Source organism: Apium graveolens, unplaced genomic scaffold (genome assembly GCF_009905375.1).
Source record: "Apium graveolens cultivar Ventura unplaced genomic scaffold, ASM990537v1 ctg6348, whole genome shotgun sequence".
Classification (NCBI taxonomy): Eukaryota; Viridiplantae; Streptophyta; class Magnoliopsida; order Apiales; family Apiaceae; genus Apium; species Apium graveolens.
This window is the reverse complement of record NW_027419403.1, coordinates 7,043-34,709: the sequence shown is the minus strand read 5'-3', so window position 1 is coordinate 34,709 and position 27,667 is coordinate 7,043. Positions and strand designations below refer to the sequence as shown.

The 27,667-nt window shown below is 34.5% G+C and overlaps 1 long non-coding RNA gene across 1 annotated transcript; it reads right to left on the bottom strand.

The window, feature by feature from the left end:
• Nucleotides 1–14,933: 14,933 nt before the first annotated feature.
• Nucleotides 14,934–18,248, bottom strand: LOC141703223 (uncharacterized). Its single transcript, XR_012567413.1, has 5 exons — nt 18,152–18,248; nt 17,612–17,672; nt 16,146–16,176; nt 15,282–15,335; nt 14,934–15,051 (listed from the first exon to the last, which is right to left on the bottom strand). It is a non-coding gene; the product is annotated as an uncharacterized LOC141703223 (long non-coding RNA).
• Nucleotides 18,249–27,667: the final 9,419 nt, after the last annotated feature.

Sequence of the window (27,667 nt, the reverse complement as noted above, 5' to 3'; positions counted from 1 at the left end):
GTTTGGTTAAAAGTGATGTTTATAATGTCACTTGACATCAGTTTTATCTTAAACAAAGTGATTGCTATGTTTCATTTAGACTTGAACCTGGATTTCTTTGACATCATATTTTTACCTTAAAGTGATGTACATTATCTTCTTTGACATCAGCTTTTTCTTAATTGAAAGTGAGGTGTAAGAAGTTATAGACCAAATTGTGTAAAATTTTACATCACTAATTTTCTAAAAAAGTGATGTACTCGTTACTAATAGACATTTGTTATAAATAAAACTGATGTCCTTTACTACATAACCAAAACTAAAATATTGGAATAACAAGCATCCATACAAATCCAACCAGTCAATCATTCATACATTTAACCATTCAATCATCCAAAAACCACCAACACCAACCCCATCATCTGCATCAATCATCCAAAAATCACCAACACCAACCCCATCATCTGCATCAATCATTCAAAAACTACAGAATCTACATTACCAAATGTACAACCCCCAGCATTTGCAAACCTATACACCAACCCCAGCATTCATACACTTATATTCTTACTACACAAAATCGTCTAAATTACCAAATGTACGACTACGCAAAAGAAAAGACCTTGAGTACAAGAATTGATCAGATATGCTCTTAGATGAACTGCAGGGCGTCAATGCGAACTTCATCTAGCTGTTCAATGCTGTAACACGATCGAGTCTTGGCCAACCACTACAAATTCCAAACAAACAAAATTCAGTACATGATGAATGAAAAGTAACCATATTGAAAAGTAACCATATCTTAGTATATAGCAAACTGGAAGCGTCAAAGTAACGCCTTTTTCAACTTGTAAACTTTTCCTTCTTGTCCTTTAATGACAAAACCATCTGGTTGATCTACATAGATTTCCTCTTCTAAATCTCCATTCAAGAAGGCTGATTTCACGTCAAGTTGATATAATTTCTATCCTTTTTGAGCTGCAAGAGCAATGAGGGTTCTGATTGTGTCTTTTCGAGCTACTGGTGTAAATGTTTCGAGGTAATCAACTCCTTTATGTTGTGAATATCCTTTGGCCACTAGACCGCGCTTTATTTTTTTAACCAAGAACCATCTGACTTGTGCTTTATTCTATAAATCCACTTCACACCCACAACCTCTTTATTTTTCGATCTTTCAACGAGTTGCCATGTCTTATTTTTTTCAATCATGTGAAACTCCTCTTCCATTGCCTTCTTCCAAACATCTTCTCTAATTGTCTCCTCAAAACTCGTTGGTTCAATCATGCAAAAATTACACGACTCATAAATATCAGCAAGAGACCTCATTTTCAGCGGAGTACTTCCTGAACTTGACGATCTTGCACTATCACTTGAAGGTGATGATGGATCAGTAGGTGAAGATGGATCAGATGGTGATGATGCTGGTGATGACTGATCATTATTTTTGTCTTCATTTTGAGCTTCTGCTTCAAATGTAATAGTTTGATTTTGACATGCTTCTTCTCTCCCAATTCCAGCTAGCTCCTTCATCAAACAACACATCTCTACTTATGATTATTGATTTCTTCTTTAAACTATACAACCTATATCCTTTTGATTTTGAGCTGTAACCAAGAAGAATGCATTTTTCACTCGTGTCTTCCAGTTTATGTCTTTTTTCTTTCGGAATATGTGCATAGCAAATGCAACCAAATATCTTTAAATGGCTTACCGAAGGCTTCTTTCTGCACCATGCTTCTAATGGAGTCATTTCTTTAACTGCCTTAGTTGGACATCTGTTAATTAAGTACACAGCAGTATGAATTACTTTAGCCCAGAATGAATTTGGCAACCCTTTCTCCTTTAACATTGATTTGGCCATATTCACTACAGTTTGGTTCTTTCTTTCAGAAACTCCATTTTGTTGAGGTGAGTAACCAACCATGAGTTGTCTATCAATTCCTTCATCTTCACAAAATTTATCAAACTCTCTAGAGGTATATTCTTTACTCTTATCACTTCTCAAACTTTTATGTAACAACCACTTTGTTTTTCTACAAATTTCTTGAATTTTTGAAAATGCTAAAGGCCTCAGACTTATATTTCATAAAATAAACCCACGCCATTCTTGAGTAATCATCAATAAATAAAACAAAGTACCTATTTTCAGCAAGTGAAGGAGTCCTCATTGGTCCACACACGTCAGTGTGAACAAGCTCCAGCAGTCCCCCAGCTCTCCACGATCCTCCTTTTGGAAAAGAATTTCTATGGTGCTTTCCCATGGCACAACCTTCACACACTTCATTATTATCTTCAACTTGAGGCAGCCCATACACCATATTTTTCAGTTCCTTCAGCCCTTGAGAATGTATGTGTCCAAGCCTTTTATGCCAAAGCAAGGATTCATCTTTCAGGTGTGCTTTTAAGGCCAAATCAGCATCATAATTGAACATTAGCTGAAAACTTCTGCCCCTTTTCATCTGTATTTTGTAACCAATTTTCTGCCTTTATTTTGTCAAAAATTGTGCAAGTACCATTCTCAAAATAAGCAGCATATCCATTTTCTATGAGCTGACCGACACTAAGTAGATTCTGATCTAAATCAGGGACTAATAAAACATCATTAATGTATCGTATGCCATCTTTTGTTTGAATACATATCGTACCTTTGCCTCTTGCCTGAACCAATATGCCATTTACCATTTTCACTTCAACGGTAATACTTTTATCAATCTTTGTAAATATTGTGTTGTCTCCGGTCATGTGATTGCTACATCCGCTGTCCAATAACCAAGTAGTGCTACTTTTCTCATTTGTGACCTGACAATTTGCATAAAAGACTGCATATCCAACTTCTTTTTCTTCAGATACATTCACTTGCTGCTGATTTTTGAACCTGCAATCTTTTTGCAAATGTCCAAATTTCTTACAATGATGACATTGAGGCTTCCCTTTGAACCAGCAATCCTTCTCTGTATGGCTACTTTCGTTTGCATATTTCACACTTGTTGATTGACTTGCATCACCTAAATATCTGTTATAATTACTTTTTCCTCTTCCTCTTTGGCCTCTTCCTCTTCCTCTATTGAACATTCCACCTCTTGATGATACTCCTCCATTATAACTCTGAGACGGTGATTCCTTTTTGTTTAAGTTGAGCTTACATTGCAAAGCACTTTCAATGGATTTTGCGGAGTGTCTCATCAATCTTTGTTCATGGGACTGTAATGATGCCATCAACTCACCAGATTTTAATGTGTTAATATCTTTGGTTTATTCAATAATGGACACCATAGCATCATATTTATCAGTCAAGCTAATCAGAAATTTTTTCAACAACTTTCTTATCGGTAACCACTTCACCGTACAAAGCCATTTGATTGACAATTTCATTTATTTTTGAATAATAATCCTTCAAACTTTCAGACTCATTCATCTTCAAGTTCTCAAAATCTCTCCTGAGGGATTGTAGCTTAATAGATCTTACCTTGGAATTTCCTTGGAATTCTTCTTGCAAAACTTCCAAAGCTTCTTTTGCAGTTGCAACCCTCATAATTCTGGGAAACAAGCTCTCTGATATAGCTTGTTGAATAAAGAAGAGGGCTTTTGCATCTTTCTTTTTAGTCTCCTTTAAGGCCTCCTTCTGAGCATTTGTTAAATTTGCTGATTCATCATATTCCACTTTTCACCTAAATCCCACAAGTCTGAGATTGGAAAAAGTGTTTTCATCTTCAAACTCCAATAATCATAGTTTTCACCATTAAAAATGGGCATTGTAGGGTTGTTGAATATTCACACCTTGATTTGTTGCAGCCATTGTTGACGTGTTATTTCCACTACTGCTGTTCTTTACGCCCAGTTTCTAATCGAATCTAGCTCTGATACACAATTTGTTAAACATATCATGAATTATATAAGAGAAAAAAAGGTACTGGAAGAGTATGTGATATTTCATTAGATAACAACCTTATATACTACAAGGTTGTGGCTGTTGAGTTACCTAACCACCAGGGAAAGAAGTGTTTCATTTTCCTGGATATTAAAAACAGATTTATATAGGATAACTACGTCTTTAAAAACACATTACTTCTAACATTATGCACATAGAATTTCCATCCATAGTTAATTCGTATGAAGAAACAGTTCAAGTGTTCTGAAAGGAAGAAAAAAATGTAACAGTACTAATATTTACAATCAATATAACAATCAATGAAAGAGTATTATCAAAATAGGAGGCACCAATCAGTCCAATAATCACAAACCTTTACTTATTCCTGAATTTCTAGCCACGTCTTTGTTTTGGTTTAGATATGTCCATAGAGTGTTACTCTATTTTAGGTATGACACCCTCTTGATCATAGGTAAGACAGAACAAAGAGCATTGAAATATAGACTATGCTCCAGTTTAATCTCTATGTAAATCCTCTAATAAGATAACGTATTTGCAACCCATACATACTGCATTGGTACGACACTAGCTATTAGATATAAGGAACAAAGAAAACACATAAAAGTAACTATGATATCGTAGACTCTCATGCCTTTTATCTACGGTCCATATAGTGCCTTCAAACCCCAAACTGTTTGTGCGTCAGGGATACATCTTTAAACTAAGTATAACTTCCAACTATTACTTCTTTAAACTAAAGCATAACCTCCATTAGGATAGCTAGGACTTAATAGAATCTTGATCAGTACAAAAATAAGCTCTAATCATAATATTCTTCCTGTATCTTAAAGTAATCGTAACAAACCCCAATTATGCACAAGTACACTCTTGCTAACAACCGTCATCTCCCTTGACAGTGTCCCAATTCCAACAATTTCTTTTTCCTATGCTGTAACAATCAAATATAAATTTGTAATTACCCAAGCAAACGAAACCATCATGTAATAACTTACTTTGAAAAACAACAATCAATTTATTTATTCAAACATTAGTAAGAATTTATTTTAAAACATTATTCAACCAGAATATATTGAGCAATATAAATCAGGATTTTCAATTACTTTTTAGATTTTTGAAATTTCAGATTTGTTCAATTTGGATTTGAGAATTTTATTTTTTAATTTGGATTTTTACGAATTCTTATACCGGCCTAAAACCCGTGCGATATACGATTATTTTTAATATTATATAATTTTTTTGAATTCAATTTGAAGTAAAAATTTAAGTTACGAAACTTATTTATTTAAAATTTTAATAATATGATTTCATTATACTTTTTAACATACACATAGGTGTATAAGTTAGTGATACTATAGTTTTAAAAAATAATGTAATGATTGAAATTTATATTTTTATTAATATTTATAGGTGTTTTTTATGAAAAATATTATATTTAATTAAAAGATAAATTTTATATCGAGATCAGTAGTATACGAATTGTCATTAGTCGACCCAAATTCAACCAACTATATTCACATTTATGTTAGCCTTAATATGTTTAAACCCGAATCAATGATAAAATTTTATGTGTTAATGACAAAAAATTATATTAGCTTAAGACCCGTTATATCAACCAAATCCAGTTATTACACTTACTGTTTTATTTAATTTTACTCTAGCTCGGGATGATTATTATTTTATTTTAGACCGAACAGAATATTATGGATTATTTTGCTTTAATTTGATGATATTATATCGACCCTACGAATTTCCTTTCAATGTATATTTTGTTATAGTTTGATCCAATATACTATGTTTTTAGCGGGATCAATAATATTTATTATTTTATTTTAGCCCGCTTATTCAAATTCAACTAACTAAATGTAGTTTTTTGGATCAATACTATAATTTTGTTTAGCCCGGCCGGGTGAATTTATATATTATTTTGTATTAACCAAAATCATTAGACATGTTATAACTTTGTTATGAATATTTATCTATTTATGAGAGTATTTTATTTAAATATTATTATAATTACGGGTGACCAGACCGACTACCAACCAAATTTAAAGGTTGTTGGGAAGAATTGAACCCGAGTCTTTACATTCACAACCATATCAACTTAACACCACCCCACTATTAGTTAAGTTTTTTATCATATACATATATGTCAGTGTCATAAATAGCGACAATTTATTTAACTTTAAACATGATTACTAAAATATTTGTGGAATTAGTTTTGAACAATTGAATTTGAGATATAAAATTAAGCATAGTATATAAACGGATCATTCCCTTATTTATTATACAATTTTAATTTGAAAATTATGTCTTATTACATTTTTTAATATATTTTTAATAAAAAATAAATTGTACATATAATTAAATTTTTTTATATGTTAACAAAGAGATACACTTATAAATATTGTATATGGTACTACATATTTAGTTAAGTTATAATTAGCGTATTTCGATTTATTTCGAATTCAAAATTAGAACTTGACCAATTTTTAAAAAATACTCGAAATTTGACTAAATGACGTGCCTGTAAATATCACGTCACTAGCTGGGTTTAATTTAAATTACGAGTTCGACTAGACTATCTTACCAACAAAGAAAATTTTTGTGATATCTTATGTGGTAAAACATAATATCTTTGAGATTTTTATAAAAGCAATTTATTGATAATATGTATCAAAATTACTAACTTCAAAAATCAGAATTTTACCCATTTTGAAAAAATACCGAAATTTGACTATATGATAAAGACGAAAATACATCATCACTATCTATGTTTAATAAATTTAAATTACGAGTTTGACGAGAATATTTACCAATAAGGATAATTTTATAATATCTTATATTAATAAAATTAATATTTTTGAGGTCTTTATACGATCACAGTCAATTGATATTATGTATCATAATTACTAACTGGCTGGTTTTATAATATTTACATCTGGAACTTGACCCAATATTTAAATTTATATTATTCAATTTGATATGGTTATTATAAATAATCATATACATAAAGTCCCTTTTTTTGGAGTTCTCGAGTCCAAAATCCTACTTTATATTACAATCCAATCTAATGGTTCATGTTTTATGTTTCCAATAATTTAAAAACTAAAATAATAAACTACATAACGTAAACGTGTGTTACATCATTAATGTTCAGCAACTTGAATATTTACTTTTTTTACAACGTGAATATGTATGTTCTTCAAACTGATCATATTTTATAAAATCATATGTTCTACAATGTCAACCTGTCAAATGTATAAGATTTGCAAGATATTTATTAAAATAGTGATATTTGTAGAACATGATTCACATTATAATACATTTTACAAAAAAAATTGTACTATTTACTTGCAGAACATATATGGACTCCCATACTCAACCAAAAACAAGACTCAATAGAACTTAACTCATATATATATAAATAAGAAACTTGAAAAATTATAGAAATCAATATTTTGAAAAAAAAATATTTAAAATTAGCAATAATAAATTTCAAAAAAAATATTTAGTGTTGGAAAATATTGTACAACTATTTTCAATTATTTGAAAAAAGGTTAACACTATAATGTATTCTACTATTTGATTTAATCCATGTTATGCTATCTAACTAAAAAAAATAATATTAGTCGATATTTTGAAGGATTAACAAGTTCAACTAATATTTAAAAAAATTCATCAAATTGAAAATATTTAATTTTATAAAAATAATATACAATGTTATCAAGTTACAATAAAAATAAATATTATAATCATAATTGAAAGAAACATCAAAATAATTTGAATGATGATATTATAACAAATTTATCTTCATATTCTTGGAAAAAACTTCTGAATATCAGTAGTTAGTCTTTGCGATATATGAATTATTTTTATGTCACATCCATGACTGATGCTCTGTTGAGTAAAATATATATGTATGATGTTGTCAGTGCTACTACGACTACGGTATATAAATAATTAACGAGGTCAGGGATGAGGCCAATGCCTACAATGCAGAGCATCAACGAAGAGCCTCCCTTTATTACAATAGACGGGTTTAAGAAAGGTTCTTTCAACAGGAGATATGGTTTTGCGGAAGAATTGAGACATCTGGAGTAGGGTAGGGAGGAAAAGCTAGCCCCCAACTGGGAATGACCTTATAAGGTCAGGAAGATACTGGGATGAGGATCATACAAGTTAGAGACCATGAATGGTGATGAGTGCCTCGCACTTGGCATGCTTCCAACCTGAAGGTTTAGTTATGTTTAGGACATTCACTACAGGTTCCCAGTTAACTTAGTATTAAGTTTATAAATAAGGTCGACGAAACCATCTTATGTAAGGGTTGAACCCATTTCTTATAGATATTAGCTATGCAAGTTTATTTCTATCATTTTGTCTACCATTTATTTAAGTACGAGCATATAAAGAATGCAAATCCTGAAGGACCAAATGCCGAAAATAAAGATAAGTATGAAATGAAATTAAAAACGAAGTGCATAGATAAAAGATCCCAAAGGATCATAAGTTTAGAGTGCCCGAAGGACCAATAAGTTAAGACCAATAAGGTTCAATCATGGAGTTCTGAAAATAAAAGCCACGTATAGCAATCAAGGCCATGCAAGGCCACGTTATTCACTCATCAGAGATAATCCTCCCCCTCGACATCCGAGCCTTCCTCAGAAGAAGAAACACTACTCCCTGGAATCGCTCCGCAATCTTCCCATGAAGGGCTGCTCTGAGTTAGGGCTACCCGAGGGGGCCTTACCCTTAGAACCGGAACCGAACCCCCGTGACTAGAACTCGATTGAGACCTCATACGAGGAGTCGAGGGCACAGATCCAGAAGCTTGTACGGATAGAGCCATGGTAGGTAGTTTCCAGGGGCAAGATAGAAGGCTTGGATCACCACATCCGTCCATACGCCTTGAGCGTCTTTGATTCCCATATTCCAACCCATGGCCATGTTAACAAGACGCATCTCATCATCATGTTCGTCCATCATTTTGGTGAACCTAGAGGATCTGTGATAAGCTCCCTTGAGGTCTTTCCATTCCTTCTTCCTCTTCCTCCTCCGAGCTAGCATATTTCCTCTCCATAACGGCGAGCTTCCCTCCACTTCATGAGCCTTGGATTCCCACTCCCCCACGGAGATAGGTCATTTTGTTCATGGAAGTCTGCAGTGCAGCATAGTCGCCTCTCTATCTTGACAGCCTGAGTAGAGGACGCAACGAAGTAGGCATTGGCCTGACAAAGAAAGTATGAGTATAGTTATAAAAAATTTAAGTATGAAGGGCCGAGCCCCCCAAGGAGTGATTCCTATAATACTTTCCAAGTTCTAAAAAAAGGAAAACTTAAATAAAAATTTACCTGATAGAGGGCGTGAGCCCCCAGCATCTCGGCCTCAAGAAGCTTCTCACCAGAAGAGGAATAGGATGTCAGAGGAGTGATTCAGTTCCTCGACCACTCAAGGGCAAGGCCCGGGATGCCGAATACGGAGTCGCTGGAAGAGATACCCCATCCCGGCTCAAAAGGGGGTCCTGGCACTCCCCGTCAAAATCTTTGGTTCTCTTCTGACCAGATCCCAACGCATCAAGGATGCTGGAACCTTAGGGAATATGGTTGGCCTTTTTATTTGCATCTCTGGCCATCTTGCCCGTAACAGCATCGCTCGGCTTAGCTTTGGCATCGAGAGCCTCTACAGCTGAAATAAGAAGAAAAGAAAGCAGATATTAAACAAACTGCACAAAGTTAAGGAAAAACAAAGATAAATAACCTCAATAGAGAGGGAACTAAGGCCAGCTCCACAAGCTTGACTTCTGTTATGAACTCCCAATAAGGGGGTTACCCATCATCTTTAGTGAGTAGATCTCTGGCTAGAAGCTCGGCATCAGAAAGGTTGAGAATTAAGTGAGAACTATCAACTGGGCTGCTAAGTCACGTCTGAAGTATGCCCCCCAGTCTCCATCCTTCCGCCCACGACCACAAACTTCTTGTTTCCTTTGTGGTTCAAGTCATTGAGAAAACTGGTGTTCACATATGAGGAAATGTGGGCTCTGTGTTGTATTACACCCAGACAGGCTGATTCAAAGGAGAAGGCTTCATCATGAAGATAATACGGAACATCGTCAACTTAAGGGATGCCTAAGTCAAGACCTACACTATGAATCAATTATAAAAGACCCACTCATTAGGTAGAGCTGGCATGGATGAATCTTGAGTTTAGCTAGAAGTCTCAGAATGAAAGGGTGCAGGGGAAACCTTAGCCCGGACTTAAGGGCCGCCTGAATAGAAATGCCTTTGGTGGCAAAGGTTACAAGCCCTCTCACTTGGCTTAGCTTTACGAAACCTTAAGCAGTCGGGCCAGGAGTAAATCGACTTAATCTCCTCGACATCCTTTCGCACGGAGCATACTTCTGTGATGAAACGCGTCGAAATGGACGGTACTAGGGTACTCGTCTGCCCTCTCATCTAACATACTCTTCAGACTGTTTTAACAACGGTCAATTGAGAAGGGGGAATATGAGCTATACCTTGGAGGAGCGGAGAGTGGCCCTCTTGTGTAGAGCTTCCTTTTGAGAAAAAGAGGACTTGCTAGGACCTTGTCCGCCACACATTCTTGAAGAGCTTGGAGAAAGATACAAGCTTGAGAGAGTTTGAGAATTTGAGAAGGTAAGGAATGAAGGTGTGAATAAAAATGAGCACTTATCATCTTCTTTTATAGAAAAAAGGTCACCTGCTACATCAGGTCGTAAGTCTGCCTGATTCGCGCTAGCAGGTACCTCCCTAAAATAACACCGGAAATGATGAAGAAGAGCGATAGAAAGGCAAGAAAGGACGACATAATAAACGAGAAAGCGATGCATGGCATCGCTTATCGTATCAGTCTTCCAAAAAAGCCTGGCTGAAACCAAATACAAGTCATTAGTCTTAACTAAAGGACAATTATGTTAATCACCATGATTAGAAAATAGTGAAAATTAAGACAAGATTATCTCTTCAGCTGAAGCTCACGAGTACGAGAACAAAACGTTCTCCTCCATATCAAAGCCATAATGGCCATAATTTGCATACAGGGAAGCTCCGGCCCAACCAGCCAACAAACTGAGGCCTTTTAGCCTACCACGAGCCTCCGTATCAGAGCCGTGACGGCCATCCTTTGCATGCGGGGAAGCTCTGGCCGAACAGCCAATAAATTGAGGCATTTTGGCCAACCAGGACGCCTCCGTATCAGAGCCATGACGGGCACAACTTATGTGTGGGGGCACTCTCGGCCGACCAGCCCACAAATGGGGGCATATAGCCGACCAGAAGCCTCTGTAGGAGAGCCGTGATGGCCACAACTTATGTGGCGGGGCACTCCCGGCCGACCAGCCCACAAATGGGGGGCATATGGCCTGACTAGAAGCCTCTATAGGAGAGCCGTGACGACCCCAACTTATGTGCAGAGTACTCCTGGCCGACTAGCACAAAAATAGGGGGCGTATGGCCGACCAGAAGCCTTTGTAGGAGATCCATGACGGCCACAACTTTCCCCCGGGACACTACCAGCCGACCAGCCCTCAAGTTGAGGCCTTTTGGCCGACCAGAAGCCTTTGTAGGAGAGCCATGACTGCCACAACTTGCCCCCGGGGGCACTGCCAGCCGACCAGCCCTCAAGTTGAGGCATTTTAGCCGACCAGAAACTCCTGTAGGAGAACCATGAGGCCTTCAAAGTTGTTCCGGAGACCCTCTTGAGAGATCCTTAGGAAATTTCTCGAAAACCATAACTCTCAGCAAAACAAATTTTGTGAAGATTGGAACGTCCACGAAAACGAGCTTGTTGGAGTATAGAACATCCTACGAAGGAGTTTTGGACAAATTCGATGGAGTATAAGACTTTCTATATATACAAGTTCAATAGAACACAGAACATTCAGCAAGAACGAGTACATAACGTCGTTAGGATGAGTACAGAACGTTCACCGAAACAGTCGTAACAGAGCCCTGCGGAACTTAAAGGCAACCATGAAGTTAATTCCATGGGCAACCATCAGAAGCAAAGGCATGAAAAGGTATGTAGAAACCGTGAACTCTTAGTGAGAAGTTCAAAAAAAAAGTTAGGGGCAGGAAACCCCTGGGCAACCACCAAAAGGCCGACCAGGAGGTTCTCCTCAAGTGGCCGAGTAGCCCACATTTGAGGGCATGAGGCCGAGCAGAGCCTCCTGTAGAGTCCTGCTACAAGTGGTTCTGCACAAACCCGGTAACCCCCTTTGAAAAATTTCGAAAAAAAATGAAAAAAAAATCAGAAAAGTGTTGAAAATTTTTTAAATTTAAGGTTTTAAGATTAAGGCCAGATTAGGGCCGTTTAGTGAAATTAAGCCTAGATTAGGGCTAATTAGTGTATATTAGGCTAATTAACCCAAATTATGGGGAATTAGTGATTTTTGTGGTGAAATTAGCCCAGATTATGGTCGTTTAACCCCAGGTCACTCTTATAATTAGTATGAATTAGGGATAATTAGTGTCTTATACATACTGATTAGTCTTAATTAGCCCCGATTAGGGCCGATTAGCCTCTATTAAGGCCAATTAGTGCATTCTAGCTTAAAATTAGGCTCTTTTAAGCCTAATTAGTGACTTGTGCATGGAAATTAGCCCATATTAGGGCCGATTAACCCAGATTAGGGATAGTTAGCAGCTTTCACCTTATAATTAACCTTGTCGAAGGTTAAGGGGTGATAAACGCTCGGTTTTTTAGCCCCGGATAGGGCCGTTTAGTGTTAAACACTATCCAAATAGCCTGTGCAAAGGCCTTAAGTGTGTGTACTTGCACTAATAAGTCGTTGTAAATATGTAGGTTGCTCCACACTTTACAATAAAACTACGATACCCATGAAAGGCTGACACACATGAAGGGCCGATACCAATGAATGGCCGATACCCCTGAAGGGCCGATACCCAGAATGGCCGAAAGTACCCCGAGTCCGCGAATAGACCATTACAACTTCCACGAAATCGCGAGCTATTCATGGAAGTTGGGGGCTAATGATATGGATAGAAATACATCCTAAAGAACAATTTAATGTCGCAATTAATTACACTTGGGCTTCTTGTCTGAAGTGCCAGTATAGACATGTCTTGGTCCAAGCTCGTAGTAAGATCAAGACAGCCCATTTAGGCAAGGCCCACCAGCTCAGGTCGTCAAGGTCCAAGAACATAAATTGTTCAAGGACTAAGCTCATACGGCTGAAAGAGTAGAGACATATGGTCTAAACAGACTCAAAGTCCTACACAGAAGGTTCTAGAGCTCCTTCCTCAATAGGACTCATAATCACCATCTAAGTTGAGACTTATCAACCAGTCTCCAACCAAAGTCTAACACTGGACTCACCTCTATATAAAGGGCTCTACCCCTCAACCTAGAACTACGTTTTTGGCTTGATTCTCTACAACACATAGATGCGTATGCATCTTGCAAGGATCGATAGTCCTGAACGCAAGAGCGACCATTAAACCTCGAAGCTCACCAACCCTAGCATTGAATACTAACACACTCAGGTTTTTGTTCCACAACAATCGTGTACTATAAAACAGGTACCATAAAAAAACTTTCAATGTTTTGTCTTTTATATAATAGTAATATATATATAATTTATAAATTAATTTACATACATTATGTAAAACTAAGTTTTAACTAAAGTCAAAATACATTATTATAGTAAAATCCTCGAAACAGTTTGATGTCAGATAAAGAAGCTACTCCAATTATACTCAAAATACTTGCAAGGATATGTCTTTTTTTAAATGAACTTTGTTTAAATCATAATAGTATGATTTTTTATTTTTTTAAATAGCGAGTGATGTATAATCTTTTGAACTTTTATATACTCTTTCTACAACTCATCAAGAACTTTATGTTCGATTGTCAATTTTTTTTATTCCGGTCTTCTAGTCATACTCCCATGTGAAAAATAATTTCATTTTCGAATTATATTTTAGAATTTTCATTGGTCATGTATTAATGTTAGATTTTAATTTTCTATTCTTATTTGGGAATCGAACCATGATAAGGGGGTTTGACCTAACCTGAACCAACCCGATCCAACCCAATATAAATAATAGGATTGGGTCAAAAGTATAGTTTTATGTTGACCCGTTAAAATTTTTACAAACCCAGGTAAGTGTGCTGGGTCATTTTTATCCTCTAACCCGTCCAGCGGGTTCACCCATATCACCTATGCATCATCAGAAGAGAAAGCAAAGAAAAGGCTAAAAGAAAAGGAGTAAAATGTTAAATTGTAATGGTCTTATATTTAGGAATTTTTAATATGATCATAAATAGTAATTTATTGGCTCAAATTTTGTTAGTGCTCGATTCTTAATCTATGTGTGTAATGATAACACATATTTGGCATAAGATTTTGATTAAAACAAAGTTCATGCTACAATCTTTTAAGTACTCTTTTTTAAAATATTTTTTGAACAGTTTTAAATTTTATTTAATATCATGTTAATAATAGTACATATAATTTATAACTTATATTTAGGGTTCAATTTAAAATCATTTTAGCATTGAAATTTTAAAACTATAATTTTTCATGATGGCCGTCGTAATTGGCCTATTTTGTTGTAGTGATGTGGTGGAAATATTTCATGTAATTTTTTTGTCTATAAATGAATTTTGGCATAACTTTTTTTTTAAACTGTCATGAGAATAAAATCAATGGTGTCATATTGGTTCAAAAAAAATTAATAGAAAACTTTTAACACTAGAATTGCTTAAATACATTATATGATTATATCATATGGGGCTAAACAATTATAGCATCTTTCTCTACCAAGGTAGTTTGCTTTGCTTATTGATATTAACCATTAATTAACAAGACACTTACATACATGTAGATTGTAATGAGTTTTTCAATAAGGAATTGGTTCAATAAGTAGAAGTTACATAGTTAATATTGGGAAACTGGTAATATTTTCTATGTTTAATAACTCTAGAATGTGATCAACATAGGCATTATCAATCATCACAATTCTTGATAAAAACATATGTAAAGAAAACCAAATTGTTGAAAAAAAGTTGACATATATATGTACAAGTTGCAACCTGAAGACATGAGGGTTAAACAATCACAAAGAATTTGCAGAGTGAACTTGGAAGTGGTAGGCATCAATGAGCTTGATGGTAGTAGCAGACTAATATTCCGAAATTAGTTCCTGTAACAACATCAACCATCCTAATTAAATTTCAAATTTGATCGATCAGTTGCAGAAGCTCATACATAAAGCACATGTATTTCATAAAGAGTACTATTAAGGGAGAGTGAGAGAGAGGGAGAGAGGAGAGAGGAGAGAGAAGGAGAGAGAGAGCGGGAGAGAGAGAGAGATTTGTTCTGAAGTGCATGTACAGGAGATAAATGTGATTGTGTTTTGTGTTTTTACAATACCTGACAAAAAAGAAACCTCAGGAACCGAACTATATTTAGCAAAGCTTCAAGTGCCTGAAATAAAATATGAGCAGAGAATTAAAATATGAAGCAAACAAAAAAAAGAAATGGAGTGCTTGATGGCTATGCAAGAATGAGAACAGAGGGGTTACATTTATATGTATGTAGTCACGTACACATGTATATTCCGTCAAATCTTACTATTTTTTTTAACACTCCCGTCTCATCCAGGATTTGAGATTTAGAATCCTAATAATATATAGTGTTGTAAGATCCCTACTAAAAGATCGTTGTTAGTTAAGTAATAACAGTACCTTTTTAGTTATCCTTTAATCTGGATAAACTACCTTTTTAGTTGATCCTTTAATCTGGATAAACTACCAACCATTCTAAATAATTTTTCTATCTTCATATTGCAAGAAAGTCTAACACGTGACTATAAATTCAGAATTTATAGGCACATTGATATAAATTTATGATTTTTTCTAATTTTCTTTAATGGACGGAGGCAGCACATGAAAAATATATAATCAATACTACAAGTTGGTTACAATATTTTTTACTTTTCAATTTTGTCTCAGCTTTTATGTAATTTGTATTATGTGTTGGAATATTTGAATCTGATATTTTGTGTATTAAGTTAAAAACGTGTTCAAGAAATTTGGCAACCACAATTATGTTATGACAATTACAGAGCACATGTGAAATCTAAGTAGGGATTTATAAAATAAATTTCAGAAGGAAAGCGAACCATGATAACAACATATTTCCTAAGAGATATGACCAATGTTTATTATTACTAATAATTTTTGCAATACAACATGTCATATGGGTACGTATGTGTGTGCATGATGGCGTACTCACCATTGATCATGTCCGAAAACCCCATGCTTTCCTGAATGATTGAAAGGGAAATCAGAGGACACAAACATTTTTTACTAGTAGCAGAAGGTAACAAGAACATGAAAATATGAAGTTTGCATTTCCATATAATGTTCCCTAATAGCTAGCTACATATTACGACTTTGACACATATATGTCTTCCTTATACTATCACACTTATTAATTTTAGTATAAAGATCAATTAAAGGTACCCCTAGATTCTTTTTTGTTGTTTATTTCTACAACTTGATCTAGCAATCAATCCTAACTTCAGTTTACTAAGGGAGTTTTAAATTTTGTTTTTTTACTTTTATTTAAACATGAATTTTTTTTAAATTTGTTTTGTCGTACTTGGCATCTTCCATTCTCCCGCATTGTTTAGTAAAGGATCAAGAAACAAGTTTGAGAAATATTTTTTTCAGCATTCAAGAAATGCAAGAGTGACATTTCGTCATAATTCATTTCTATTCGTCCTAATGCAAATTTTTGGTCAATTTTTATATTGGGCAAAATTATATAGAAAATATTGTCCAAAAAATATAGAATAATTGTGTATATATAACTAACATCATTCCTTTTCTCATTATAATGATCCACCCAACCGTCATCTTGTTCACTATCTTCTTGTCTCCCTGAAGTAATTATCTAATTCGGTGGCTTGTCTATTGGAGTATTTTCACGAGTAGAAAACATAATGAAAGGATTACATTGATCAATTATCTCTTGTCAATAAAAATGAAAATAAAGCATATTCTTAATTAATTTATAATTGTTTCTTAGTTTAATATTATTCTTAACAAGCCAAGATGAGCTACCGCAAAATATGTATCAACCTCAAGTTTCTAAAATAATAGAGCCATACACGATCTTTCATCAAATGAAAATAAGCCAATACATATTTGTGTCGTTAACGAACAGCTTGTGAAAAATAACATTTATTATCTAAAAAAAGTTCAAACCCGCCCACTAGAACCACTATAATTATCACTTTCAACAACAAAAAAGCTTAAATTTGAATTTATTATTCTCAAATGATTTATGGATTACATATTTAAGTGTAATTTTAAACTTAAAATATTAATAATCGGGATATATGTCAATTTTTTTAGATTTAACTAGCCAAGTTCAAGTCTAATGATCTCGTGCCGAGCTCAAGCCACACATGCTAATAGCTCGGCCTGAGCTCGTTAGCTTAACCCACACATTCTTATATTCGAGTTCGAGTTCCTAATAAACCATGTCGTTATCAGGCCGGTTTGTTCACCATTTACACATTTATAGCCAACTCTATTTGTAATAATTCAGGTTCAATATATTGGCATGGAATTGGTAGCGTGTACATACGAGGGTACATGTAAGGGTACATATAAGAGCAACATAATAAAAACATCTAAAGTGTAGTGTTGAAAATTTTGGCATAAATGAAAATATATATGAAGGAGTATTACCGATAGGTAAACCATGGTGCAGAGACATCCATCTTTTCTGGAGCATTTACTTCATTGTTTACTGCAAATAATTCATAAACATATAAGTAAATATGTATTGGTCACTTGAGCAATAAAGATTTTTAAATCATGCTGGAATACTGAATATTTACTATGTTATGTGTATTTTGGGGAGAAAACTCATATCAAATTGGGGTAAGGATCATGTTCAGTAATCACGTAAGGTTGATCCAAATCTCGTTACACCAATATCCAAAATTGATATCATTAAGTCACTTGACACGGTTGATGGATATTTGAAATGAATTAGAAATCGAACAAAAGAAATAATATGCTATGTATAAATAAATATTCAGATTTTCGACTAAGTTCGAATATGGATTCATTTTTTATTTAGGAGCAAAATAAATGTGAACTAAATCCTTTTCGGTTTGATAAAAAGATAAATTCAGAAATTTGGTTTCAATTACACCTAACCGAGGCAATCAAAATTTATCTATACATTTATCATCCAAATTAAGAAATTTAAATATAGCTTACCTTTGAACTTGAGAAAAGTCATGATGCAATTCAATTTGCATGAAAATATTGGGGTCGCGGAATATTGAAGATCTGTAAAAAATCGCAAACCAGTAAAAAATATTAAATCACGTATAAATAAAAAAGAACATAACATGGTGACATAATGTTTTTAGATTCTTGTTGGTATAATGTTGTGTTATGTTGGATATAATCAACTGATGAAGAAATACTTACATTTGTACATAATTAATACTTCAACACATATTTCGATTTAAATAGATTGTAAAATTTTGAGATACATACCAAGACGGAGATAGTCGGATGTGTACCGAGGGATAATGTAAAGAATGGAAAATGAGATTTCTTATATGGAGGGGATTGAAAGTATTCGTAAAATATGATAAACTTCTAGAGAGCAGTTTTGCAAACCTGATTGTTTGAATGGAAAAGGGAAGTGATTATATATCTCGCGATTTGACATAAATACACATAAACAACTATCTAACCAGCCTCTTGGATGTATAAACTAGTTAAATTTTATAAATATTTGCAGAAGAAATCAAGAGATTAAGCCAAAGAAAGAGATGGTTTGATAAGATATATGAACAAGAGAGCGGCGGTAAGGGGGTGTAAAACCCTAAAATGAATACATGATGTGATAAATATATATATAAATATCATCCTATATCAACGGATCAGATTGGTTGATATTATGTATATCTGACGGCTGTTAACTAATCAAGGTTAAACTCGATTATGGTTAAAGGAACTAATCGGGTCGAATTAATATATTTTTATGTGAATATCATATTCAAATGAACGTCTCTAGCCATTCTCTTTTACTTTGAATGTATTAGATTAATTAACTTTAGCAATCTATTTAGATTTTACAATATTGTATCTTAAGAGTATATTCGCTAATTAGATTTAATATAAGTATTAGCTTAAAAGGAATTTATATTTTGGTTCTATGTAAGTAGAAGTTATGTTCTTAATATTGGAAAATTGTTAATATTTATATGTTAAACAACATGTAACTTATCATCATATTGTTAATGCATTAAGGAATTATCAAATAAAGCATTAAAATTTATGATAAAATGAAATAGAAGAAAGGAAAACCAAACTGTAAAAATAAACTTTAAAATTTATAAGCAAGTCCGGTCATAGGATAGTAGTGACCAAGGGCTTGGGCTCAAACTTACAAGGGCCCTATTTTTTTAGGTTTTATTAGTGTAGAGAAAATAAAATTTATTCTTCAAAATATGGAAAAAAAATTATTTTCACTTTTGATGCACTTAACACTCTTTACCCTATAAAAATTAAATATTCCTTTCTCTTTCTTTACTCCGATACACACTTTTCTTATTGTCAAAATTATCTCATCCTACAATAAACAGGCCTACAATTATTTATTGTTCTACAACGAAAGCAAAACCCAAGTTGAATAAATAAGAATAAGAAAATAAACGAAAATCACATAAGACAAAGATTTATGTGGTTCAGAAATTCCTACTCCACAAGCTTTGTATTGATCTCTCACAATTCGTTATGTTATGATTTTACAATTACATTAGTATTTATAAGAGAAGAAACTGGTCCTAAATCAAATAATGCTCCATATCTGAAAAGTAAACTAATCCATAATCTAAGCTGAATCTGAATCTAAATAGTCTATTTTCATGGACTTAATTAATAGACTCCACAAACCCAACAATTTCCCATTGGAGTCTAACATCTTCACTTCACTCTTGTGAATATAGTATTATCTATACTCCAATCAATAATTCTAACTAGTGCAGCGCCTTCTCATCAATCAATTTTTAAGGCCAGTTGAAGTTACGCAAAGCTTCAACTTTTCATTGGTTACCACCTAAGTCAACATATCTGCAAGATCTTTTGAACCAAGGATTTTCTTTAGGGACAAAGTATCATTGCTTATCAACTCTCTTGCAAAGTGATATCTAGCTGAATATGCTTCATCCTAGCATGAATCACAAGATTCTTCACAAGATGAATAGCACTCACAAGATTCTTCACAAGATGAATAGCACTCTGACTATCTGCCTGTTTCCTGCCCAACTCCTCCAGAAAATTGTTCAACCAAATCATCTCCTTGCTAGCTTCAGAGATCAGGGCAGCACTCTTCCGGAGCGCCCGTTTGAATCAGTACGTAAGAGTTTAGCCATATATTCTGCTTCAGTGGTTGAAAGAGCAACACTCTTTTGAAATCGAGACATCCAACTAACTGCGGTGCCACCCAAAGTAAAATATAACCCATTGTACTTTTTCTTGTATCCAAACATCCACCCAAATTTGCATCAGGGAATCCTTCAAAGATAAGATTTTTCTTACTGAAATATAATACAACCTTGGATGTGCCTTTCAGGTAGCGTAACAACCACTTGACTGCTTCCCAATGCTCTCTTCCTGGATTAGACAAAAACCTACTAACGACTCCCACTGCATGAGCAATGTATGGTCTTGTACACACTATAACATACATCAAATTGCCAACTGCAGACTCATGGGGAACTTTAGCCATATCTTTTATTTCTTCATCCATTTTAGGTGATTGCTTCTTCATGAGATTAAAGTAACTCACCAATGATGTACTTATTGTCTTCGCATCCTGGACACTGAATATTTACAACAATTTCTCAACATCTTTCTTCTGAGATAATTTCAAAGTACCTTCAGGTCTATCACTTATGATGTTCATAAGTATCTGTTTTTCTGCACCCATATCCTTCATCTCAAACTCCTCAGAGATCTGTCTCTTTAGCCTGTTGATTTTCCTCATGTTTGATCCTGTTATCAACATGCCATCAACATATAACAACAATATGATATAAGATAAATTAAACTGTTTAAAGTAACAACAATGGTCCATAGCACTCCTCATGTACCCATTCTGGAACCCAGACCGAAAACATTAAAAAACACATCATAAAGCTGTCAAACTTCAAGTACCGTTGTCTTGGTGCTTGCTTTAAACCATACAAGCTTTTTATAAGCTCGCAAATAAGTTTTTCTTTCCTAACTACCTGAAATCCCTCTAAATGAACCATGTAGATGTCCTCAAGATCACCATGTAAGAACACAATCTTAAAATCCAGTTGCTCTAGATGTAACTCCTCTACAGCCGCAATACTTAGCATAATTCTAACTGTAGTCATCTTAATAACCGGGGAAAATATATTAATATAGTCATTACCCTTTTTTCGTTGATAGCCCTTGACTACTAACCTCACCTTGTATCTTTTGATGCCATCATGTTCTTTTTTGATCTTGAACACCGACTTATTATGTAAAGCCTTCTTCGCTGTTGGTAACTCTGTTAAAGACCATGTCTCATTCTTCTCAAGAGAACTCATCTCTTCATCCATGGCTGATTTCCACCAAACTGAATCATCCACCTGTACTACCTCTGAATAACACTGAGGCTCTCTATCCTCTTCAATAACATATAATATACTGGAGGAGAATATCTTTGTGGTGGCCTCACAATTCTCCTAGATTTTCTTACCTCAGTCTGTCGGGTAACTGGAACCCTGTCATGGACATTCTCCGAACTCCCACTATTTCATGCATGCAGATCTATTTCTTTAATATCTTCAAGCACTACTTTCAATTTCTTAGGTTGGTCCTTTATAAACTCATAATCTTCTATAAGATTATAAACACTGCTTTCTCACTAAAAGTAACATCTCTACTTCAAACGATCTTCTTCGTCAGTTCATCCCAAAAAGAGTAATCCATGTTATCTGAGCCATAACCAATGAAGATACACTTCTTTTCTTTTCAGATCAAGTTTATCCATGTCATAATTTACACACACATAAGAAACATAACTAAAAACTCGCAAGTGTGCCTTCTTTTCCTGCCACTCTTCTTCAGGTATCTTGAACCCCAAAGGACTTCAAGGTCCTCTATTTATGAGATACGCTTCTATTTTAACTGCATCTTCCTAAAACATCTTTGGCAATCCTGCATGTAATCTCATACTATTGGCCCTCTCATTCAAGGTTCTATTCATGCACTCTGTAACACCATTCTGTTGTGGTGTCTCTAGAATATTTTTAATCATTCTAATCCCAAATTCTATGCAATAGCTTTTATACTCATTACTACTGTATTCACCACCATTATCTGACATCAAACTCTTCACCTTCAAACCGGTCAGATTTTCAACTTCAGTCTTCCACTTCTTGAAAGTAGAAAACACATCTGATTTATTCTTCAAGAAATAAACCCATATTTTTTAGTGAAATCGTTAATAATAGTGACATAGTAGAGAGATTTATCCAACAACGCAACTGTTGTTGGACCATATACATATGTATGAACTAGCTCTAACTTCTTCGTCTTAAGGGTCCTCCCTGATTTTGTAAAAGTAACACATTTCTTCTTTCCAAGAAACCATGGCTCGCAGAACCCAATTTCCACATTCTTCAACTCTGGAATATCCCCCTTCGAAGTTAACAACTTCATACCCTTTTCACTCATATAACTAGGCCTTTTGTACCATAAACTTAAAGACCCAATTTCATCAGCATCTATATTTGCTTCATAGCTGGATTCTTCAACAATGTACAAAGTCCTTTTTTTCTCTCCACGAGCAATAACTAGATTTCTCTTTATAACATTCCACTGTTTGACTCCGATAGTAACTCGATACCCTTCCTTATCTAACTGACTACAAATAGCAACATCTTCTTCACTCTAGGGGTGTACCTTATATCTTTCAATATCCAGCTAGTTCTCAAAGAGGTTTTGAGATTAATATCTCCCATGCCCACAATATCTAAAGTCTTGTCATCAGTAAGACAGACTTTACCAAAATTTTGAAATTTGAAATTTAACATTAAATCCTTGCAAGGGTAGTATGGAATGATGCACCTGAATCCATAACCATGATTCAACGGAACATTTAATACAACAAATCAAAGCATCATCATCCACCACTTCTTCAACTATGTTAGATGAATTATCCTCTTTACTCTTTCCTTTAGGATCGCATGAGTTGTGCACTGATTCCTGAAGTGACCCTTCTTCTAACAATTCCAACAAACAATATCCTTGCGATCTTTGGTTTGTCCTCTCTTCTGTGACTTTAATCTGCTACGCCCTTATCCTGCCCCATTATGAACTTTCTTTCTCTACTCTCAGCCATTAACAAGGAACCTCACGACTCTCCTGAGTTTCTTCTACAAATATCTTTTCCAAGAATCGAATCTCGAACTCCATGAAAAGTCATCTTACCGCTCCTGGATAAATTACTTATAGTAGTGACAAAACCTGACCAACTGTCTGTAATGAGGATGCAAACAACAAGTCTTATATTTCATCATGGAATTTAATATCCACTGATGTCAATCTTGCTAGGATAGAATTAAATTCGTTCATATGGTCAGCAACAGGATCGTCTTCATTCAATCTTATGGCAACTAACAAGTGATTCAAATACCCCTTATTTGAAGCAGATGGCTTCTCAAACATATTGGACAAAACCTTGATCAAACCATAAGTTGTCGTTTCCTTGATGATATTTTAAGCAATGTTTTTCACCAAAGTCAGTCTGACAACCCCAGAGCCTGGCTATCTAATAGATTCCATTTTTCATCCTTCATTAAAGTTGGTTCCTTCTCTTACAGCGGTTCGTGTAGTCATCATCCTTCATTGAAGCTGGTTTTTTCATTGGTTGCCTTGTATCAAAAGTCTTCCTAATCGTGTACACACAACATTCTGTAGAAATATCAGTAGTACATGATGCCAACAAATAGATTCTGGGAAAAAGACCAAGGTATTTGTAGTTATTGGTTTACATAATTTGGGATGGGGGTATGTGTCAACCAAAGTACTACATCAAGAATATTAGAGAATATTCTCTTTTTATGGAGAAGCCATATAAATCCAAAAACAAATCTGCGTAGGTTCGGCCTAGAATGTACAATATCATATTATTTTGGAATTATGTCTCTTCACTACAAGAAAAAAGTCCATAGACATCGCTTTTTGACCGATGTCTATGTTGTTTCATAACCGATGTTGATGTCGGTGATGTCTATTCTAGACATCGGTGGATACTCGATGTCTATACTCGATCAGACATCGATTTTAGTTAAAAAATAGATGTCTATGTGTTGATTATTTACATAAAATGCTATAAATAAATTATTTAATAACTAAATTACACCTAATTAAACATGTTAAACATATCATGAGCTATGTTTTTTATCACAAAAACATCCATTTTAGTGAAAAATATTGATGTCTATGTGATGATTTTTTACAAAAAATGCTATAACAAAATTATTTAATAACTAAATTACACCTATTAAAACATATTAAACATATATTGAGCTATGTTTTTTGTCACAAAAACATCGATAATTTTGACAGAGGTGATGTAAAATGGCATATTAAACATCTGTTTCTTTAATGAAAGGTGATGTCTAATTTAGCGTATAGACATCAGTTTTTTCTACAATGAAGTGATGTCTATGTATCATTTAGACTTGAACATGTTAGTCTTTCACATCAGTTGTTTGTCTGAAACTGATGTACATTGCAATTTTTTACATCGTTTTGTTTGGTTAAAAGTGATGTTTATAATGTCACTTGACATCAGTTTTATCTTAAACAAAGTGATTGCTATGTTTCATTTAGACTTGAACCTGGATTTCTTTGACATCATATTTTTACCTTAAAGTGATGTACATTATCTTCTTTGACATCAGCTTTTCTTAATTGAAAGTGAGGTGTAAGAAGTTTATAGACCAAATTGTGTAAAATTTTACATCACTAATTTTTAAAAAAGTGATGTACTCGTTACTAATAGACATTTGTTATAAATAAAACTGATGTCCTTTACTACATAACCAAAACTAAAATATTGGAATAACAAGCATCCATACAAATCCAACCAGTCAATCATTCATACATTTAACCATTCAATCATCCAAAAACCACCAACACCAACCCCATCATCTGCATCAATCATCCAAAAATCACCAACACCAACCCCATCATCTGCATCAATCATTCAAAAACTACAGAATCTACATTACCAAATGTACAACCCCCAGCATTTGCAAACCTATACACCAACCCCAGCATTCATACACTTATATTCTTACTACACAAAACCGTCTAAATTACCAAATGTACGACTACGCAAAAGAAAAGACCTTGAGTACAAGAATTGATCAGATATGCTCTTAGATGAACTGCAGGGCGTCAATGCGAACTTCATCTAGCTGTTCAATGCTGTAACACGATCGAGTCTTGGCCAACCACTACAAATTCCAAACAAACAAATTCAGTACATGATGAATGAAAAGTAACCATATTGAAAAGTAACCATATCTTAGTATATAGCAAACTGGAAGCGTCAAAGTAACGCCTTTTTCAACTTGTAAACTTTTCCTTCTTGTCCTTTAATGACAAAACCATCTGGTTGATCTACATAGATTTCCTCTTCTAAATCTCCATTCAAGAAGGCTGATTTCACGTCAAGTTGATATAATTTCCATCCTTTTTGAGCTGCAAGAGCAATGAGGGTTCTGATTGTGTCTTTTCGAGCTACTGGTGTAAATGTTTCGAGGTAATCAACTCCTTTATGTTGTGAATATCCTTTGGCCACTAGACGCGCTTTATTTTTTAACCAAGAACCATCTGACTTGTGCTTTATTCTATAAATCCACTTCACACCCACAACCTCTTTATTTTTCGATCTTTCAACGAGTTGCCATGTCTTATTTTTTTCAATCATGTGAAACTCCTCTTCCATTGCCTTCTTCCAAACATCTTCTCTAATTGTCTCCTCAAAACTCGTTGGTTCAATCATGCAAAAATTACACGACTCATAAATATCAGCAAGAGACCTCATTTTCAGCGGAGTACTTCCTGAACTTGACGATCTTGCACTATCACTTGAAGGTGATGATGGATCAGTAGGTGAAGATGGATCAGATGGTGATGATGCTGGTGATGACTGATCATTATTTTTGTCTTCATTTTGAGCTTCTGCTTCAAATGTAATAGTTTGATTTTGACATGCTTCTTTCTCCCAATTCCAGCTAGCTCCTTCATCAAACACATCTCTACTTATGATTATTGATTTCTTCTTTAAACTATACAACCTATATCCTTTTGATTTTGAGCTGTAACCAAGAAGAATGCATTTTTCACTCGTGTCTTCCAGTTTATGTCTTTTTTCTTTCGGAATATGTGCATAGCAAATGCAACCAAATATCTTTAAATGGCTTACCGAAGGCTTCTTTCTGCACCATGCTTCTAATGGAGTCATTTCTTTAACTGCCTTAGTTGGACATCTGTTAATTAAGTACACAGCAGTATGAATTACTTTAGCCCAGAATGAATTTGGCAACCCTTTCTCCTTTAACATTGATTTGGCCATATTCACTACAGTTTGGTTCTTTCTTTCAGAAACTCCATTTTGTTGAGGTGAGTAACCAACCATGAGTTGTCTATCAATTCCTTCATCTTCACAAAATTTATCAAACTCTCTAGAGGTATATTCTTTACTCTTATCACTTCTCAAAACTTTTATGTAACAACCACTTTGTTTTTCTACAAATTTCTTGAATTTTTTGAAAATGCTAAAGGCCTCAGACTTATATTTCATAAAATAAACCCACGCCATTCTTGAGTAATCATCAATAAATAAAACAAAGTACCTATTTTCAGCAAGTGAAGGAGTCCTCATTGGTCCACACGTCAGTGTGAACAAGCTCCAGCAGTCCCCCAGCTCCACGATCCTCCTTTTGGAAAAGAATTTCTATGGTGCTTTCCCATGGTACAACCTTCACACACTTCATTATTATCTTCAACTTGAGGCAGCCCATACACCATATTTTTCAGTTCCTTCAGCCCTTGAGAATGTATGTGTCCAAGCCTTTTATGCCAAAGCAAGGATTCATCTTTCAGGTGTGCTTTTAAGGCCAAATCAGCATCATAATTGAACATTAGCTGAAAACTTCTGCCCCTTTTCATCTGTATTTTTGTAACCAATTTTCTGCCTTTATTTTTGTCAAAAATTGTGCAAGTACCATTCTCAAAATAAGCAGCATATCCATTTTCTATGAGCTGACCGACACTAAGTAGATTCTGATCTAAATCAGGGACTAATAAAACATCATTAATGTATCGTATGCCATCTTTTGTTTGAATACATATCGTACCTTTGCCTCTTGCCTGAACCAATATGCCATTTACCATTTTCACTTCAACGGTAATACTTTTATCAATCTTTGTAAATATTGTGTTGTCTCCGGTCATGTGATTGCTACATCCGCTGTCCAATAACCAGTAGTGCTACTTTTCTCATTTGTGACCTGACAATTTGCATAAAAGACTGCATATCCAACTTCTTTTTCTTCAGATACATTCACTTGCTGCTGATTTTTGAACCTGCAATCTTTTTGCAAATGTCCAAATTTCTTACAATGATGACATTGAGGCTTCCCTTTGAACCAGCAATCCTTCTCTGTATGGCTACTTCGTTTG